Source organism: Monodelphis domestica, chromosome 4 (genome assembly GCF_027887165.1).
Source record: "Monodelphis domestica isolate mMonDom1 chromosome 4, mMonDom1.pri, whole genome shotgun sequence".
In the NCBI taxonomy this organism is placed as follows: Eukaryota; Metazoa; Chordata; class Mammalia; order Didelphimorphia; family Didelphidae; genus Monodelphis; species Monodelphis domestica.
The window spans coordinates 326,132,837-326,154,018 of NC_077230.1; the positions used below are offsets into that span (position 1 = coordinate 326,132,837).

The following is a 21,182-nucleotide window of genomic DNA, read 5'->3' on the forward strand; positions in this document are numbered from 1 at the left end:
GCACAGTGTAGGAGGTGTAATATTTATTGGGAAAGGAAATAGGAAGATTGGAAAACAGGGGATAAAGGGGGAATAATGGGAGGTTTGTATAGGGGTAAAGAGGAGTTAAAGGGAGAGAGGGAATATTGCTTGGTGATGCAAGGGAGGGAGATGCCCCCTGCTGAGAGGAAACAGCAGGGGTCCAATAAGGACGGTTTGTCTTTGAATGACTGAAACTGAAGTTCAGCTCCCTCTATGACCAGAAAAGATAGTCCACTTATCTGACTGTGAATTCAAATAACATAAAGTTTAATAAATAGTTGGGATTGGAGTTTTTCTCCATTTCAGACCTGAGGCCAGGCCCCAGAGGCTGGCAGAGAGTTTGTCCCACTCCCGTCTACTCTCATTGTTCTAATTCAGAATCTTAGCAGTACACAGAAAGCAAACAAGAACAATTCTAAACTTTAGAAGCCTGTGTCTTTGGGCTGAACCAAGAAGAGCATGCCACTCCAGACTGGGCTGAACAAGCTCCACTCTCCTTCAACCCCAGGACGCAAGACCACTCCTGGCAGGAAGGAAGTGCTATTCACAAGACCCAACTGCCACTCCCAGTTGGCCCTCCCCCACACAAACTGTTAGTCTAGTTTCCTTTCCACAGAGGGCACCAGGCCTGGAGTCAAGATGATATGAGTTCAAAATCAACCTCAGATTCTTTATACTTGTGTTACCCTGTTCACCTCAGTTTCCTCATATATAAAATGAGCTGGAGAAGGAAATGGCAAACTATTGCAGTATATTTCCCAAGAAAATCCTAAATGGGGTCACAAAGGGTAGGACACCACTGAAAAGGACTGAACAATAAAAGATGACAGGAGCTGGTTCCAGCATACTCCTCCAACCCTTTTGTTTTACAGATGAGGAAGTCACAGAATGACATAACACCAGACTTGGCAGAGGCTTCAGCAGGTATTTAAAGTAACTCATAACCAAAAGAAATCCCCACTATTAAATACTCGGTAAATAGTAGCCTGTTTTCTGCTTGAAAAGCTTCAAAGAGGTGAATTCTGCCATGCTGTGGATGGTACGTTCCACTGAAGAAGCGTTCTAAATGGCCTTGAAGTTTTTTTATGACATGCATGGAACATTAATTTTACCTCCACGGCTTCTATGCATGATTTCTGACTTTGCTTTCTGGGGCCAAACATAACAACTCTTACCTCTGTCATGCCTGATCTTCAAATATTTGCAGGCAGCCATTATATTCTCCCTCTCCCCCCCTCCTCCCACAGTCTTTTCTTCACCAGGCTAAAGAACCTAATTGGTTCTTTCAACGAATCCTCATAATAGATGGACTCAGTGCCCTCCATCATCCTAAAAAGGGCTGTGAGAGGTAAAATGCTGTGGCCAAAGTCACAAAGTTGTTGTGTTGCACAAAGAGTTGCAAAGTTGAACATTGAAGCCTTTCTCTATCTTCCCAGGGCAATTGTTTTCTTTCCTTTTCAAGACATAAACCTGGAGTGGTACTGTTTTATTTCAAGTAAGGAATCATTCTTCAGTGAGGATATATATTCTGGTGGGGATTTTCCCAAGCCCTGGTTACTTCTTTCCTTGTCTAGGTATCTCAACAATCCAGACTTGCCCATTCTAGAACCATCTCCTGATATGTCCTGGTTCAAGCTGAATTAAATCAATTCATTAAACACATATTAAGTGCCTTACTATGTGCCAAGTTCACATTAGTAAAGTCTAATCCTTCTCATTTCAGTCAGTTAAGTCCTATTACCACACTAGAATGTCCTCTCTCACTTATTGTGTACTGAAGAGCATGGGACCATAGTGGTTGCAGGACAGGCAAGATGGCAATTGACATTTTTGTCTTTTATAAAGGGACCCAAGAAATCTGGACTTTTTTTTTAACCCTTAACTTATATCTTAGAATCTATTCTAAGTAACAATTCCAAGGCAGATTACTAAGGCCTAGGCAATTGGGGTTAATTGACTACCTCAGGGTGACACAGCTAAGAAGTATTTGATGCTATATTTGAACCCAGGACCTCCCATCTCTAGGCCTGACTCTCTATCCACTGAGCCACCTACCAGCCCTAACCTAGATCCTTTTCAACAGTCCCTACTTGAAGGCCAGAAGTTGCCTATATTTGATTAGTGTGACTATTTAAATCAGTGATGGCTAACCTTTGGCACAGGTGCCAAAGATGACATGAAGAACTCTCTCTGTGGGCATGTCGCTCCCCTCCCCTAGTTCATTACTAGAAATAGGGGTGAAGGGAAACACAGGAAGCTGAAAGTCTTTGAGAAAGACTTCTTGGCAGGGATAAGTTAATTAATTAGGAGTGAACTACAATGAGACCAAAGGAAGCCAAGGTTAAGCAAAGTGAAAAGAAAACAGAAACAAAAACATGACTGGGAATAGCAATCACCTCTGATGATGGAGAGTGTAATATTCTCTGTACCTTTTCTGAGAAACTGTTACTGCTCCTGAGTTTTTTTTTTTAAACCTACATTCCTTAGTGAGGTCAGAGGGCCAATTGCTTCCTCCTAGCTTGCAGGTAAGCAGGTGGGGAGCTGACTTTCTGGGGACACATCACTAATATCCAGAGGCTCTGACCCCAGTTATGGTTCAGATCAACCACTCCCTTCTAGACCAAGAACTAGAAACGAGTCCGTGGGTGTACATTCCAGGCTCCCAAGTCATAGCTGCATGGGGTCTTTTGGAAGCCCTCTTACAGGAAAGCAGTAGCCCTCCTAGCTGCTGATCCAGTGCAGTCCATTCCGACTCCTCCCACCTCTGCAAGTTCAGGGGCTGCCCCAGAACAGTGGTGCAGGCAGAACACATCTGTCTAACTCCATACCTTGCTCTCACAGGGCCAGTCCTATACCCCAAACTCTGAAAAGGGCGGGCCAGAAGAGGGGAGGAGTGAGGATGGGTGGGGAAGCAGCCCTCATGTGACAGGGCCCCTCCCCCCACCCCACTACAGTCTGGCCCCCACTGTGTCATCCCTCCCAGGCCTCCTCTTTTGTGGCCCCCTGAAGTTGCAGAGTTTTAGATTCCACGCATGGAGGTGAAGCCTTTCCGTATTCTCAAACAGCGAGCCCTTTGCTATACTGCCATCTGAGTTCCTTCCCCAGGAGTACCCCGCACTGCCTATCTATTAGTAGGGATGTGTTTGTGTGGCTACTCACTGCTGCCCTCCTCTTCCTGCTCTCAGGGGTCCAGGATGCCTCCTCCTACAATCCTGCCAACTGCGTTCTTAATGATCTGCTGGGAACCTCGGTCTTTCAAGTGTCCAAGGGTCGGGGCCCGAAAGACAATCGCATTGACTGCTCGGAGCCTGAAACCACCTCCTCCTTCCTTTTCTGGAGAATGTCTCCTTCCTCTCCTGACAGGTGGTGAGGCCCATTCTCTTTCCCTGTCCCTTCCCTCCCTCTCCCTCTCCCCCTTTCATTTTTCTCTTTTTTTAGGTTCTATGAAGGTGAGTTTATGAAGAGGCTGCACCAGAAAGTCTAGAGCACTCCCTCACTATCTAGACCTCTCTTTTTGCCAAGGCGACCTGGCGCCCCTAGTGCCCCTGGCTTTGGGACCTGAGCCCTTAAACCTCAGGTCAAAGAAGGAAAGTGGAGCCTGCTGTGTACTTTAAAAAAAAAAAGTTTTTGACCCTTCAGTTTCTGAAAGATCCTTTGTGAATCTGCTTCCTTCTCAGTCAGCAAACATTTATCATTCAAGAGTCTATTATATGCCCAGCTGCATGCAGAGTACCAGGAATTCAGAGAAATGCAAAAAAAAAAAAGACAAAACAACAAGACAACAACAAAAATAAACAGGCAAGCAAAAATAAGAACCACTCCAAAACAAGAAACCAAAAAATCTTTGTCTTTAAGGGGCTTCCACTCTTAATTGCGTTCCTCTGGAACTTGGTATAATATCAGTGTAAATAGAAATCTAAATGTAAACTTCCGGTCAAGATGGTGGCTTAGAGAAAGCTAAAGTTCAGATCTCCGGAAAACCCTTCCCGACCAATCTCAAACTATAAGCTCCTAAGGCACCGAAATTCAAGACGATCAACAGCACAGACCCTGGGAACCCTCCTCCTGGACCTGGACCCGGATCAAAAGGTATGGCCCCACTCAAAAGCCAGAACCCGAGATCACTCGGACCTAAGGGGTAGAAGCGCAGAGTCCAAGGCTCCGGGAAGCCGCAGCCCCGCCCAGCTCAGAGAGAAGGGTCCTCGGAACAACAACCCTCAGGGCTTTCTATCCGAGTCCCAGTGAAAGTCACTGCCCTCGGAGCTCCCCGGGCAGAGAGCAGGGCCGAAACAACAGCAACCCTCAGGGCCTTCTATCTAAGTCCCAGTGAAAGTCACTGCCCTCAGAGCTCCCCCAGCAGAGAGCAGGGTAGAAACAACAGCAACCCTCAGGGCGGGCAAGACAGCCTCACGGGCTGGATCCTGCTATCCAAGTCTCAGTGAAAGTCACTGCCCTCGGAGCTCCGGGAAGCCGAAGCCCACCCCCCCGCAGGCCGATGAAACAGCCTCACGGACAGCTATTCTGAAGGCAACTTCCAGAAAGCAACCCGACCCAGAGAGCCGGGGGAGAGTGTGGCCCCCTGGTCCGACCCTTCCACTCCAGTTCCAGTGAGGCATATTCAGTTTAACCCAGGGAAAGCTCATAGAACCAACAATCTGCCCAGGACTAAAGCCTCTGAACACCAGACAGAGATAAGAAAAACTAATCCTCCACATTCAGAGATGGCAAACTCCACAGAAGCACAGAAGCCCCAAAATACCAAGAAAAATAAGAAGAAAGGGGTGACTTTGGACACATTCTATGGAGCCAAAATACAAAATACAGAGCAGATAGAAGATGATATACAAGAAAATGCTCCAAAACCTTCCAAAGGAAATGGAAACTCTCCACAAACCCATTAAGAATTTGAATGAGAAATTACCAAAAAGATGGAAGCCTTCTGGGAGGAAAAGTTGGAAATAATGCAAAAGAAATTCACGCATCTACAAAACTGGTGTGATGAAACTGAAAAGGAAAACCAGGCTTTAAAGGCCAGAATCAGGCAGCTGGAAGACAACGATCATGTAAAAGAGCAAGAATTAATAAAGCAAAGCCAAAACACCAAGAAATTAGAAGAGAACATAAAATATCTCACCGACAAGATGACAGATCTGGAAAATAGAGGGAGAAGAGATAATTTAAGAATAATTGGACTCCCAGAAAAGCCAGAAATAAACACCAAACTGGACATGGTGATACAAGATATAATCAAAGAAAATTGCCCAGAGATTCTAGAACAAGGGGGCAATACAGCCACTGACAGAGCTCACAGAACACCTTCTACACTAAACCCCCAAAAGACAACTCCCAGGAATGTAATTGCCAAATTCCAAAGCTATCAAACAAAAGAAAAAATCCTACAGGAAGCCAGAAAAAGACAATTTAGATATAAAGGAATGCCAATCAGGGTCACACAAGACCTTGCAAGTTCTACTCTGAAGGATCGTAAGGCTAGGAACATGATCTTCAGAAAGGCAAGAGAGCTGGGTCTCCAACCAAGAATCAGCTACCCAGCAAAACTGACTATATACTTCCAAGGGAAAGTATGGGCATTCAACAAAATAGAAGACTTCCAACTTTTTGCAAAGAAAAGACCAGAGCTCTGTGGAAAGTTTGATACCGAAAATCAAAGAGCAAGGAATACCTGAAAAGGTAAATATTAAGGAAAGGGGAAAAATGTTATCTTCTTCTTTTACTCAAACTCTCTTCTATAAGGACTACATTTATATCAATCTATGTATACTAATATGTGGGGAAAATGTAATGTATAAATAGGGGGTAAAGAAAGACCAAATAGAATAATCGTTCTCACACAAAGATTCACATGGGAAGGGGATGGGAAGAAAACTCCTATAAGAAGGAGAGGAAGAGAGGGTTTTTTTTTTTTTACTTAAACCTCAATCTCAGGGAAATCAACTCTGAGAGGGAAAAACATCCAGATCCATTGGGATCTTGAATTCTATCTTACCCAACAAGGGTAGGGAGAAGGGAAAACCAAGGGGGGAGGGGTAGAGGGAGAACAAAAAGGGAGGGAAAGAGAGGGGGGAGGGGGAGGGAACAAAAATGGAGGGACTAAAAAGGGAAACATCAAGGGAGGGGACAAGGGGAACTGATTCAAAGTAAATCACTGAACTAAAAGGTAGAGCTGTAGAAGAAAAGGTTAGAATTAGGGAAGGCTATCAAAATGCCAGGGAGTCCACAAATGACAATCATAACTTTGAACGTGAATGGGATGAACTCACCCATAAAACGTAGACGAATAGCAGAATGGATTAGAATCCAAAACCCTACCATATATTGTCTTCAAGAAACACACATGAGGCAGGTTGACACCCACAAGGTCAGAATTAAAGGATGGAGTAAGACCTTCTGGGCCTCAACTGATAGAAAGAAGGCAGGAGTGGTAATCATGATATCTGATAAAGCCAAAGCAAAAATAGACCTGATCAAAAGGGACAGGGAAGGTAATTATATTTTGTTAAAAGGGACTTTAGACAATGAGAAAATATCATTAATCAACATGTATGCACCAAATAATATAGCACCCAAATTTCTAATGGAGAAACTAGGAGAATTGAAGGAAGAAGTAGACAGTAAAACCATATTAGTGGGAGACTTAAACCAACCATTATCAAATTTAGATAAATCAAATCAAAAAATAAATAAGAAAGAGGTAAAAGAAGTGAATGAAATCTTAGAAAAATTAGAATTAGTAGACATATGGAGAAAAATAAATAGGGATAAAAAGGAATACACCTTCTTCTCAGCACCACATGGCACATTCACAAAAATTGACCATACATTAGGTCACAGAAACATAGCACACAAATGCAGAAAAGCAGAAATAATGAATGCAGCCTTCTCAGATCACAAGGCAATAAAAATAATGATTAGTAATGGTACATGGAAAACCAAATCTAAAACCAATTGGAAATTAAACAATATGATACTCCAAAACCGTTTAGTTAAAGAAGAAATCATAGAAACAATTAATAATTTCATCAAGGAAAATGACAATGGCAAAACATCCTTTCAAACCTTTTGGGATGCAGCCAAAGCGGTAATCAGAGGTAAATTCATATCCCTGAATGCTTATATTAACAAACAAGGGAGAGCAGAGATCAATCAATTGGAAATGCAAATGAAAAAACTCAAAAGCGATCAAATTAAAACCCCCCAGCAGAAAACCAAACTAGAAATCCTAAAAATTAAGGGAGAAATTAATAAAATCGAAAGTGATAGAACTATTGATTTAATAAACAAGACAAGAAGCTGGTACTTTGAAAAAACAAACAAAATAGACAAAGTGCTGGTCAATCTAATTAAAAAAAAGAAGGAAGAAAAGCAAATTAATAGCATTAAAGATGAAAAGGGGGACAGCACCTCCGATGAAGAGGAAATTAAGGCAATCATTAGAAATTACTTTGCCCAATTATATGGCAATAAATACACCAATTTAGGAGAAATGGATGAATATATACAAAAACACAAACTACCTAGACTAACAGAAGAGGAAATAGAATTCTTAAATAATCCCATATCAGAAAATGAAATCCAACAAGCCATCAAAGAACTTCCTAAGAAAAAATCCCCAGGGCCTGATGGATTCACCAGTGAATTCTATCAAACATTCAGAGAACAGTTATTCCCAATACTATACAAACTATTTGACATAATAAGCAAAGAGGGAGTTCTACCAAACTCCTTTTATGACACAAACATGGTACTGATTCCAAAACCAGGCAGGTCAAAAACAGAGAAAGAAAACTATAGGCCAATCTCCCTAATGAATATAGATGCAAAAATCTTAAATAGGATACTAGCAAAAAGTCTCCAGCAAGTGATCAGAAGGATCATTCACCATGATCAAGTAGGATTCATACCAGGGATGCAGGGCTGGTTCAACATTAGGAAAACCATCCACATACTTGACCACATCAACAAGCAAACTAGCAAGAACCACATGATTATCTCAATAGATGCAGAAAAAGCCTTTGATAAAATACAACACCCATTCCTATTAAAAACACTAGAAAGCATAGGAATAGAAGGGTCATTCCTAAAAATAATAAACAGTATATATCTAAAACCATCAGCTAATATCATCTGCAATGGGGATAAACTAGATGCATTCCCAGTAAGATCAGGAGTGAAACAAGGATGCCCATTATCACCTCTACTATTTTACATTGTACTAGAAACACTAGCAGTAGCAATTAGAGAAGATAAAGGAATTGAAGGCATCAAAATTGGCAAGGAGGAGACCAAGTTATCACTCTTTGTGGATGACATGATGGTCTACTTAAAGAATCCTAGAGATTCAACCAAAAAGCTAATTGAAATAATCAACAACTTTAGCAAAGTTGCAGGATACAAAATAAACCCACATAAGTCATCAGCTTTTCTGTATATCTCCAACACAGCTCAGCAGCAAAAACTAGAAAGAGAAATCCCATTCAAAATCACCTTAGACAAAATAAAATACCTAGGAATCTACCTCCCAAGACAAACACAGGAACTATATGAACACAACTACAAAACACTCGCCACACAACTAAAACTAGACTTGAGCAAATGGAAAAACATTAACTGGTCATGGATAGGACGAGCCAATATAATAAAAATGACCATCCTACCCAAACTTATTTATCTATTTAGTGCCATACCCATTGAACTACCAAAATACTTCTTCACTGATTTAGAAAAAACCATAACAAAGTTCATTTGGAAGAACAAAAGATCAAGGATATCCAGGAAAATAATGAAAAAAAACCACATATGATGGGGGCCTTGCAGTCCCTGACCTTAAACTATATTACAAAGCAGCAGTCATCAAAACAATTTGGTACTGGCTAAGAAACAGAAAGAAGATCAGTGGAATAGACTGGGGGAAAGCGACCTCAGCAAGACAGTATACGATATACCCAAAGATCCCAGCTTTTGGGACAAAAATCCACTATTCGATAAAAACTGTTGGGAAAATTGGAAGACAGTGTGGGAGAGACTAGGAATAGATCAACACCTCACACCCTACACCAAGATAAATTCAAAATGGGTGAGTGACTTAAACATAAAGAAGGAAACCATAAGTAAATTGGGTAAACACAGAATAGTATACATGTCAGACCTTTGGGAGGGGAAAGGCTTTAAAACCAAGCAAGATATAGAAAGAATCACAAAATGTAAAATAAATAATTTTGACTACCTCAAACTAAAAAGCTTTTGTACAAACAAAACCAATGTAACTAAAATCAGAAGGGAAACAACAAATTGGGAAAAAATCTTCATAGAAACCTCTGACAAAGGTTTAATTACTCATATTTATAAAGAGCTAAATCAATTGTACAAAAAATCAAGACATTCTCCAATTGATAAATGGGCAAGGGACATGGCTAGGCAGTTCTCAGATAAAGAAATCAAAATTATTAACAAGCACATGAAGAAGTGTTCTAAATCTCTTATAATCAGAGAGATGCAAATAAAAACAACTCTGAGGTATCACCTCACACCTAGCAGGTTGGCTAACATAACAGCAAAGGAAAGTAATGAATGCTGGAGGGGATGTGGCAAAGTAGGGACATTAATTCACTGCTGGTGGAGTTGTGAACTGATCCAACCATTCTGGAGGGCAATTTGGAACTATGCCCAAAGGGCGACAAAAGAATATCTACCCTTTGACCCAGTCATAGCACTGCTGGGTCTGTACCCCAAAGAGATAATGGACAAAAAGACTTGTACAAAAATATTCATAGCTGAGCTCTTTGTGGTGGCCAAAAACTGGAAAACAAGGGGATGCCCATCAATTGGGGAATGGCTGAACAAACTGTGGTATATGTTGGTGATGGAATACTATTGTGCTAAAAGGAATAATAAAGTGGAGGAGTTCCATGGAGACTGGAACAACCTCCAGGAAGTGATGCAGAGCGAGAGGAGCAGAACCAGGAGAACATTGTACACAGAGACTAATACACTGTGGTATAATCGAACGTAATGGACTTCTCCATTAGTGGCGGTGTAATGTCCCTGAACAACTTGCAGGGATCCAGGAGAAAAAAACACTATTCATAAGCAGAGGATAAACTGTGGGAGTGGAAACACCGAGAAAAAGCAACTGCCTGAATACAGAGGTTGAGGGGACATGACAGAGGATAGACTCTAAATGAACACTCTAATGCAAATACTATCAACAAAGCAATGGGTTCAAATCAAGAAAACATCTAATGCCCAGTGGACTTTCGCGTCGGCTATGGGGGGTGGGGGGGAGGAAAAGAAAATGATCTATGTCTTTAACGAATAATGCTTGGAAATGATCAAATAAAATATATTTAAAAAAATAAATGAACACTCTAATGAAAATACTATCAACAAAGCAATGGGTTCAAATCAAGAAAACATCTAATGCCCAGTGGACTTACGTGTCGGCTATGGGGGGTAGGGGGGAGGAAAAGAAAATGATCTATGTCTTTAACGAATAATGCTTGGAAATGATCAAATAAAATATATTTAAAAAAAAAAGAAGAAATCTAAATGTATCTTCTTATCTAAAGGCTTATCCTTTATTAACTTCATTCTTTTGGCCAGCAGATTATAGTCTTGACTTCTGGGTTCTTCAGAGAGCTAGTAATTTCTCTCCTTTCTCCCTTTTTCATTTTCTCCCAGACCCTAGGATTTGGGGATAGAGTCTAGGAATTTGGCATATGTGGCATTTTTTTATTCTATTTTAGGAAATTTCATAAATTTAAAGATAAGTGGCTAGTTCCCTTTGACAACCTGGTCAAATATGAGTTTGCCTGGGAAAAGAAATTAGCTAGAAGATACTTGAGGACTCGGCATTGGGAACTTTCACATATTAGATTGGCAGAGATAGAGGAAGGTGAAAATGAGGAAACTGGTAGTTTTGGAATTTCCAACCCCAAGAAAGAATTTATTTATAAAACCCTTGACTTAGAATCAATATGAAGTATTGATTCCAAGGCACACAAGTGGTAAGGGTTAGACAATAGGGGCTAAATAACTTGCCCAGGATCCCACAGCTAGTTCCTGAGGGCAAATTGGGACCCAGGACCTCCTGTCTCTCTATCCACAGAGCCTCCTGGTTGCCTTCAAATCACCCAGTTTCTAGCAGATCCGGTTAATCTGGAAAGGCTTAAGAGTTGGGTCTTCTTAATAAACTGATGTCTGAGGACCAAATTAAGTTCCAAAAATGATCATCTAGAAGACTGATTTGCAGTGGATAAATTTTTCTTGTCTAATACAACTCAAAAAGTCACAAGAAGCAGTAAAGTTTAGCAGATAGAGTGTTAGAATTAGAATTAGGCCTGGATTTTTAGCCTGCCTCACATGTGCCCTAGCTGTTTGATTCTGGACAATCTCTTTGAGTTTCATTTCTGTAAAATTTTTCATCTATAAAATGAGGAGTCCAAAAGATGGCCTCAAAAAGTTCTTCCAGCTCTGGATCTATGATCCTGTGGTCCAACAGTGTATGCGGCATTTGTGAATAAGATTTGTGTTTGGTGGCAGAGGTGTTGGGGTGGGTGTAGGGCATTGATATGGAGCAAACCAGGACTCTCTATGATTCCAAAGAAATCCTGGAGAAGAAAATAATTGCCATATTTTGGTTTAGCCAATATAAGATAGATTCTGCAGAAGAAAAATACTGGATATACTTCAGAACAGCCATACTATGAATTTAGATGAGCATAAGGGAAGGAAGAAGGGAACAAATATTTATTACTCATTTACTTTGTGTTGCATGCTGCTAAGTACTTTAAAAATACCCCATTTCCCCCAAATCCTGAGGTAGGTGATATTATTATTCCAATTTTATATTTGAGTAGACTGAGGCAGGCAAATAAATGACTTGTCCAGTGTCACACAAATAGGAGGTCACTGAGGTGAAATCTTAATTCAGGTTTTTCTGACTCAAGCTCTAGCTTTCTAGCCATTTTGAATGAGGCCAATGACTTTATGTAACTGTACCTCAAATGTCAAAAGACATCACCAGTTACATCATTTTGGTCCTCTTTGAGGACAACAACAATCAACCAATGCCACCTATTTCCTTTCCTGTTGTCTTTCTAGGACATGACTTTTTAGCTTCATTTTAATTTCTCCTTTGTATTTATATTTTTGTACCTCTAACCTTTGTCACTCTCTCTGTTTGATGTGGCATACTAGGCAGGAATAAGGATGTAGACACAGAACATGTGGGTTCTTGTTTTGGTTGAAATACCTTCTAACTTGGTGATCTTGGACAAGTCCCTTGATGTCCTAAAGAAAGTTTTCACTAGCCTTTGCTAGTCCTCATGTTTAAAGAGAGAGTCTTTTCCATTGGGCTGATATAGTTGAAATTTTGGGCTTCAGGGGACCTAGCTATATAGGTTATATTTACATATATTTACATATATATTACATTTTCTTTTATAAAAATCCTTACCTTCCATCTTAGAATCAGTACTGTGTATTGGTTCCAAGGCAGAAGAACAGAAAGGGCTTGACAATGGAGATTAAGTGACTTGCCTAGGGTCCCACAGCTAGAAAGTGTTTGAATGCAGGACCTCTTATCTTTAGGCCTGACTCTCAATACACTGAGTCACTTAGCTGGCCCTTTATCTTATATGTTCAACAGAAGAAGGTGAAGAAAATCCAATCTAGTACATGAGAGGAAAGGTGCTCGATTAAGATGGACAAAAGAATGAGGAAGATGCATTACTGTCTCTTAATTGCCTAATTTTTCTTAGCTATTTCTTTTCCCCAGGGTCACCAAAAAACAAAGTGGTTGTGCACCTGCAAAAGGTAAATGTGGCACAAGATGACTGGCAATTCTGGCTTCTTTACCATCATTTACAATCAAGGTTCTGAGGTTGTGAAAAATGACTACAAATGGTTTGCCTTCTTCAAGGTCAGTTTCTTTAACAATTATTTTCTTATTTTCACTTAACCTGTTTATTACCTGTTCTCTTTGTTAACTTTAAAAAAGTTGAAAAGAAAGTCACAATTTTAGATACTACTCTCCCCAAATCTAGCTAAAATAGGCATGTCACCTAATCATTGTTTATATAAAATTAGAATTCACAAATAGTTAAATATAAACAAATTAAGCTCAATTTATTTTTAACTGTACATAGTTAACTACATTTGTCTTCATAATTTAGTAAGTATTGGTACAGCTTTCCTTTCTAATTGTAAAGCCAACTTTTTGACTTCTCTGGTCTCTTAAAACTATGGATTAAAAACAAATCAGTTTATTTCTGCTTTACCATCCCCACCTCATCTCTCAGACCTTTATGTTACCTTTCCTCAATAATGTACAAAACAGAGCATAAGAATAACTTCGGGGAAAGGACTGTAAGTGATTCCAGAAGATAGTCAAACCCCAAAATTCCTTGAGTGTGGTATTAATTAAAACAAAAAGGGAAATTGGATCAGTGAGTATTTCTTGCCTGTGGGGACTGTGGGGAAGTATGATTTAAAAATCTGAGGAACAACCTGGGTGAGCTCTGGTGACATGTTTTACCTATCTTATCTGTGAAGATTGAATTTAGCTCTCCCCAATTGTAACAATGAAGGCTCTTAGTTCATCTTTTATTGGGAAGATTAAATTGTAATCCCCTATATATTTTTAGATTTTAATCCCCAAAGTGTTAACTCAGTATTTAAAGTATATCTACCCATTTTTAACTACAAAAAGGTGTTAACTAATCAAAAAAGGTCTTAACTAACTACAAAAGGTGTGACACCCATTTCATACATTGAGTAGGCAGTCCTGGAGAGGAGCGTCTGCTGTGATTGGTAGATGTAAAATTTAGGGGAGGTGACACAAGAGAAAAAAGCCTTTAAATAGAGGAAACAGAGGTGCACGAATATGGATTGATCCATGGATCAAGATTCAGTCACTCATAGTTGGACTGGACTAGTCACTCGGGTTTGGAGCAAAGAGCCACTTGGAGGAGAGACTGGAAGACAGACACTTGAGGAGAGATTGGAAGACAGACACTCAGACTTGGAGTGAAAACACTTGGCTGTGGAAATAGACCCCTGGAGGAGCTTGTGCAGGAGACCTCAGACTGCTTTCCTTTTAGATGGTTACCATGATGAGTGAAAGGCTGACTTAATTTCCTTGCCTTTCTGGAGGTGTGAGACTACATTCCCCTGCCTGGGGCCTGAGAATTCCTACTAGGCTCAGAGGAAGCCAGAGCGCATGCTCGCTCTCTCTCTCTCTCTCTCTCTCTCTCTCTCTCTCTCTCTCTCTCTCTCTCTCTCTCTCTCTCTATCTCTCTCTCTCTCTCTCTCTCTCTCTCTCTCTCTCTCTCTCTCTCTCTCTCTCTCTCTTCCTTATTATCTTCCCTCTATTGTAAATAAATTACCATAAATTCCATTCACTTTAGTAATTCATTTTGAGATTTAGAAATTAAATCCCTGGTGACCACCAATTTAATTATTAAGTCCAAATCATAACAAATTTAACATTACCAAATAATATAATGCTTGTGTCTTTTCCATCTTAATCCTCAAAGGGAGTGGGAGAATGAGGCTTAATAGCTTATGTTGACTTCTTGATGTGTTCTTATCTATCAGAGAATTGCTTATACCTATTCTTCTAAGCCATAGCAAGCTCCAAGCAGCCTAGGGCATGCAACTTGCATAGGTGTGCAAAAGTATTAAATAATTTAATTATTTAAGTATGATTCTCATATTAAATTAATATATGGAAAGATCTTAATGCAAGAGACATTAGGGCCCCCAGTCCTCAGGGAAGGCACCAGGCTGCTTTAATAGACAGTCTTTGAGAAATTGTAGAATTTCCAAGACACCATCATAGAATTGCAGCCAAATACTGTATTTCCTTATATTTCTACAGATCTCAACTCCTTGTCCTCAGTCATGTTACACAAATCTAAGACATTGACCCATCTTATTGAAAAAACTAAGGAAGGGTAAATGAAGAGAGAATATTTTCATGATAAAACGTCCCACTGGAATCAAGTCTTAAGAACTTCCACTTACAATCTGTGTAAACCTTGGCCAAATTAGTTTCTCAGAATCATTTTAGCTCTAAATCAATGATTCCTTAACTTTTTTCAAGAGTTAGTTATATATGAAAGAAGTCTGAACAGTAGAATGGGCAGAATATTCAGAAAAAGAATAAGAGAGAAGAAGAAAATAATTCCTCCTCCTTCTTACCCAGCCATGCATCTGTAAATAATCACTCTCCCATCCCTTTCCTCTCATTTCTCATGAAGTATTCATTAATAGGAGGAGTGGGTAGTGGACAAGGAATTCTGGGGAAGGTGAAAGGGCAGATGCTAATGCTTCCCATTAGTCTCCCTTCCCTGCCCAGTCCTACAGCAATGAGCAATTAGTTTTCTCTATCCTACTCACTAGGGAAACTTCTCTCAGGGAGCAGAGAAAAAACCCTGGGATTGCTTGAAGGGAAGAAATGTCCCAGTGCCTGAGAGTCCCAAACTAGCAAGCACTAAGCTCATAGGGTAGGGATTGTCCATTAAACAGGAAAATAGTGTTCAGACTATAGCCTCTTTGCTGCCTTTCAGGAACATTCAGCATTAGGTCAGATTAACATCACATCCACTAATCAGCTTGTGCATATGCATGTGCTACTAGATATGAAATACTGCATGCTCAGTGTTGCTAACCCCTCATTTGGGTGGAATGTCACATCATGCAATGAAAAATGCATTGATCTCTTCCTAGTATTTTTACTAGTTAAGCATGAAAATCACTAGATAGGGCACACATTAACACACATACTAATTAAGGAAACATCTAATCCCATAAGTAAGTAAACCTAGTTTTTATTGTTTTAAAATTATTAAATAGAAAAACCATTCTGGCACAGAGCCATCAAAGTTGGGGTGACACCTTTTAAGCAGAAGCAAATTGGGAATATTGAGGCCAAGAGTCAAAAATCTCTCGCTAAGCAGCTGAGGTGACACAGCAGAGAACAATTTTTACACATGGGTTTTGGGAAAGGGATTGGTGGGCACTCATTCATCATCCCTGCAATGTGGAATGCAGCAGAAACCAAGCTAGTATCTTCTTTGAACATGAGGGATGGCTTCCTGCTCAGCAGCTGGAGTTTGAAGAGCAAGACTCTACTGAGTCACCTCTGTTTCACTACTTAAAGGTCTAATGAAAGGAAATGAATTGAAAAACATTGAACTTTTTTTTTTTCTAGTTGAAATGATTTCTCTTGTCTATTTCTGGCTGTGGAGATTTTGCTTTATTTAGTCTGATTTCCAGATTGGAGTTTAGTGGCCTTACTTCATTTGAGCTTTATCTAGTTCCTTTCCTTAAATGCTATAGAATCTGTCATGTGTAAGCTTCTACTCTATGTATTGTGCCAATGGAGGCTCTAGCTTAACCCAGGACCGCCCAGAGGTTTCTGGCTTTTGCACATGTCTGTTGAAGGTCATATTTTCAAATGATTAAATCTTTGATCTAGGCTGCAGCCCTTACTCAATCCTGTTAGGGTTTTAACAAAAAACTTGGCTTAAAGACACAGCTGCTAGAACACGTGAGTATAAAAAACTTTTTCTCTTTTCTCCTTAAGTTAAATTGGAATCAGAAGTTTTTTCTTTTTCTTCCCTTTAATCTTAAGGGACAGCTGGGTAGCTCAGCGGATTGAGAGCCAGCCCTAGAGGCAGAAGATCCTGGGTTCAAATCGGACCTCAGATACTTCCCAGCTGTGTGACTGTGATAGACAGAAAACAGCTGTTTTAAATCTCAGCAACAGGACTCTAAACTCCTGGCTGGAAGAGCTGTTTCTAAATATCCTTTCCCTTAAGGAACAACTTCCTGGATTAAAAAAAAAACCCTGTGGAAAGTTTGTTGCTTTGCCCTGCTCCCCACGTGTTTTGTGAAATTACAAAATATACATATAAAAATGAGTACTACATTCTTTGACAATTATATGGCAGCTGAAGAAGTAGGGGCATTGAGGAATGAAGGATACCTCAAAATTTTTATATTAATAGGTACTGTCATTTTTGTAATCCGCAATACTATATTTAGAGATGATAAAATAAGAAAAATTGAGGATAAAATGCAAGCCCAATTAGAAGATCTAAAAAGTTTCTTACAGGATCAATTGGCAAACAGCCACTCTACCAGAAACAGACCTGTTTCTGAACCTTTGAATGAGGAAATTTCCTTCCCTGAAATAGAGATGGAAAACACCTTCCCTATAGCCCAGTTAACAGACTGCTTCTCTCGTGTAGTGCAAATCTTGTCTGAATTTAATCCCCAAAACCCTTCCCCTGCAATCCCAGCTTCTCATGTTCCTTCTCCTACAGAAAACCAAATTCCAATGCAAGGGAGATCTTGTCCTCCTAGAGAAACCTGTCCTTGTCAAACTGACCCACAGGTACAAAATTCAACTAGAGGCCTGTTTCCTCTAAGAGAAGTACCTGAAATAGGACGAAATGGGGATGTGGTGACTTTAAGACATAGGATACCGTTTACTCCCCAAGAAATAAATGAATTTACACGAAATATCCCCACATATGAACAAGATCCTTTTCTAGTAACAAAAAAGATGGGAGACATATTTTTTCAGTATAATCCATCTTACAAGGACGTTGAGAGCTTACTCCAGGCTTTTTTAAGTGAATGTGAAAAAAATAAAATAATTGCTCATGTCAACAAAACCCGGGGGCGTAATGCAGCACATTGGCCATCTCAGGATCCCGAATGGGACTATAACAATCCTGAGGATTATCTACAACTATACCGTTGTAGAGAGGCCATCCTCACGGCCATGAAGGAATGTGCAGACAGTACAGATAAGTGGATGAAACTTGAAAAAAATTAAGCAAAAGGACGAAGAAACACCCTCCAGATTTATGGACAGAATTATCAAGTTTGGGGACAGATACTTAGATTGGGACTTAACTAAAGAGAGTAGTTTAAGACAAGTTAGGAGAATCTTTGTAAACAATTCTTGCAAAGCAATTAAAAATTATTTTAAAGCACAATGCCCAAGATGGTCAGATATGGACCTTGAAGAATTGCGAAAAACAGCTATATATGTTTTAAAGGGAAACGAAGAAAAGGAGAAAGAAAATAATGATGACATGGAGGAAATGAAGAAAAAAATAAGATATTTAATAGATAGGATAACTAAATTAGAAAGTGGGCATGATAATGAACCAACGACAATTGCCCCTCTCCAGAAATCCAATTATCAATCCATTACTTGCCATTTCTGTGGGAAGAAGGGCCACAATATGATGGATTGTAGAACCTTTCTTAAGATGTTTGGAAGGAATACACAGTTTACTAATAGTTTTAGAAATAATAACTATAGAAATGATGATAATGGTTATAGAAACCAGAATTCTAGAAATTATAATAATGACAATGTTCCAGTTAAAGAAAATTATAATGATAATGAACAACAACAATATATGAGAAATGGAGCTCGTCCAAAAAATACTCGAGGTCAGGGGGGTGCCCAAGGAATATCCCAAACACAATGATGTTGTCCGGGGGGGGCTGGGGCACAGGAATCAGAGGATACAACCTTTGATTTCCCAGACCCTGATGTCCTACTACCCGTTGTCCCTATCCACTGCCCTCCCCATACTAATGAACCCCATGTTACCTTAAAGGTGGGTAACACCTATTATGATTGTCTATTAGACACCAGAGCTTCCTGGTCTGTATTAAAGAGAACACCTGATTTACAATGTTATTCTATTGGCTCAGAGAATGTAATGGGAGTGTCAGGAATAACCCAAAGAGTTAAAAGACTTCCTCCTAGAATGGTGTCTGTAGGACCCCTAGAGGTACAACACTCCTTCCTTTTGATGCCTGACTCCCCTTTAAATTTGCTGGGGAGGGACCTTCTATGCAAACTCAGAGCCACAATGACCTGCTCCCCAGATGACTCATTATCATTAGAAGTACCAGAGGAATCTTTAAATTTACTCCCTGTACTTCTCTTGAAAAACCAGGAGGCAAAAGAGCCTTCCATTTTTGAAATACCTAAAGATATACTGGAGTCTCTTTGGGCCACATCTTCTTCTGATGTAGGCTTACTTAAATCTGCTGTTCCTGTGCAGATAAAAACTAAATCTAGCCCACCTCCTTCTATCCCTCAGTATCCCCTCTCAAAGGAGGCAATTGAGGGTATTACACCAGTTATTAACTCATTAATAGAACAGGGAATAATAATCCCTTGCAAATCTGAATATAACACGCCCATCCTGCCAATTAAAAAACCAAAAAAAGGCCCCGATGGCAAGCACATCTATAGATTTATACAGGATCTAAGGGCAGTGAATAATCATGTTATAAAAAGACACTCCATAGTTTCTAACATACATACTATTATTTCATCTATTCCTAGCACAGCTACATACTTTACAGTAGTAGACTTGTGTTCAGCTTTCTTTTCCATACCAATACATGAAAACTCCAGGCATATTTTTGCTTTCACCTGGAAGGGCTCACAATATACCTGGTGTCGGCTGCCACAGGGTTATGTCGAAAGTCCGAGCTTATTTGAGCAAATTTTGAGCCAAGACACAGACAATTTAACATTTAAAAATAGCAAATAAATCAAATATGTAGATGATCTACTCTTGGCTTCAACAGATGCAAAAACATGTCAAGAAGATAGCAAACACCTTCTTTTGGAATTGCACAAAAGAGGACATAAAATCTCTAAGGATAAAGTTCAATGGTGTCTCCAAAAAGTAGAATATTTGGGATTCATCTTGACTGCGGGTGCTCTTTATATTTCTCCAAAACGAATTGAAAACATTCAAAAATTGAGTGCTCCTACCACTAAGAAACAGCTGAGAGCAATTTTAGGAGCAACAGGGTTTTGTAGACAATGGATTCCTTGCTATGGGGAAATCACTAAACCCCTTATAGCATTAACAAAGGATTCAGTTCCTGAACCCCTCAAATTAGAGCCTGAACACTTGTCAGCTCTATCAGATTTGAAAAAGGCTATCATGTCTGCCCCTGCTCTAGGCATCCCAGATTACAACAAGCCATTTACTTTATATGTGCATGAGCGAAGAGGAGTAGCCTCTGGTGTGTTAACTCAGACTTTGGGACCTTCTCAGCGCCCAATTGCTTATTACTCTGCCCAACTAGACCCAGTAGCAGCAGGAGCACCACCATGCCTTAGAGGAGTAGCTGCTACAGCCTTACTAGTAACAAAAACCGTTGATTTAGTATTGGGATGTCCATTAACAATAATGTGCCCACATGAGATTGAAGCATTATTGATAAAACACAGAACACAGGCATTCTCGGATCAGAAAATTACAAGGTATGAAATAACCTTATTAAATAGTGAAAATATTACCGTGAAACGCTGTTCAACTCTTAACCCTGCCACCTTGCTTCCAGATTTACCCACTTCAGGAGAACCATTACATAACTATGAAACATTAGTGTCCATGGCAGAAAAGCCTCGAGATAATCTCTTGGACACTCCCTTAGACAATGCAGATCTGATTTTATTTACCGATGGTTCCTCTTTTATGAGGGATGGCATACGTTACACTGGAGCTGCCGTAGTCTCAGAATTTGCCACTGAATGGTCAGCTTCACTACCTTCTAACATTAGCGCTCAAGGAGCAGAACTCATAGCTCTAAAACAAGCTTGTATAATTGCCAAGGATAAAAAGGCAACAATTTATATGGATTCTAGATATGCTTTCAGCATTTGTCACTCAGTCGGGATGCTATGGCTCCAAAGAGGATTTTTAACCTCAGCTGGAAAATCCATAGCTAATGCAGAAATTATTAATGAAGTTCTTTCTGCTCTCAAACTGCCTAAAGCCCTAGCTGTAGTTCATTGCTCTGCCCATACAGGTGGCTCTGACCCTGTCTCTAGAGGAAATGACCAAGCAGATGCTGCTGCAAAACTAGCAGCCATAGAAGGACCTGGATTAATTTTAACATTAACAACCACTGATAATTTAAATTTATCACTCTCCTATAATGAAAAGGAAGTGGAAAAATGGAAACAAAAATTTAAAGCAAAACAAATTAATGGAGTATGGGTGTCATCTGAAGGAAAACCCCTGCTCCCTAGAAGTTTCTATAACCAAATTTGCCAATCTATTCATAAAAATGGTCAT

At 39.8% G+C, this 21,182-nt stretch overlaps 1 pseudogene; it reads left to right on the forward strand.

Annotated features, from left to right (window-relative positions):
- Positions 1–2,612: 2,612 nt before the first annotated feature.
- The window catches only part of LOC130458982 (dipeptidyl peptidase 1-like), a 50,515-nt pseudogene continuing 31,945 nt past the window's right edge, over positions 2,613–21,182 (forward strand).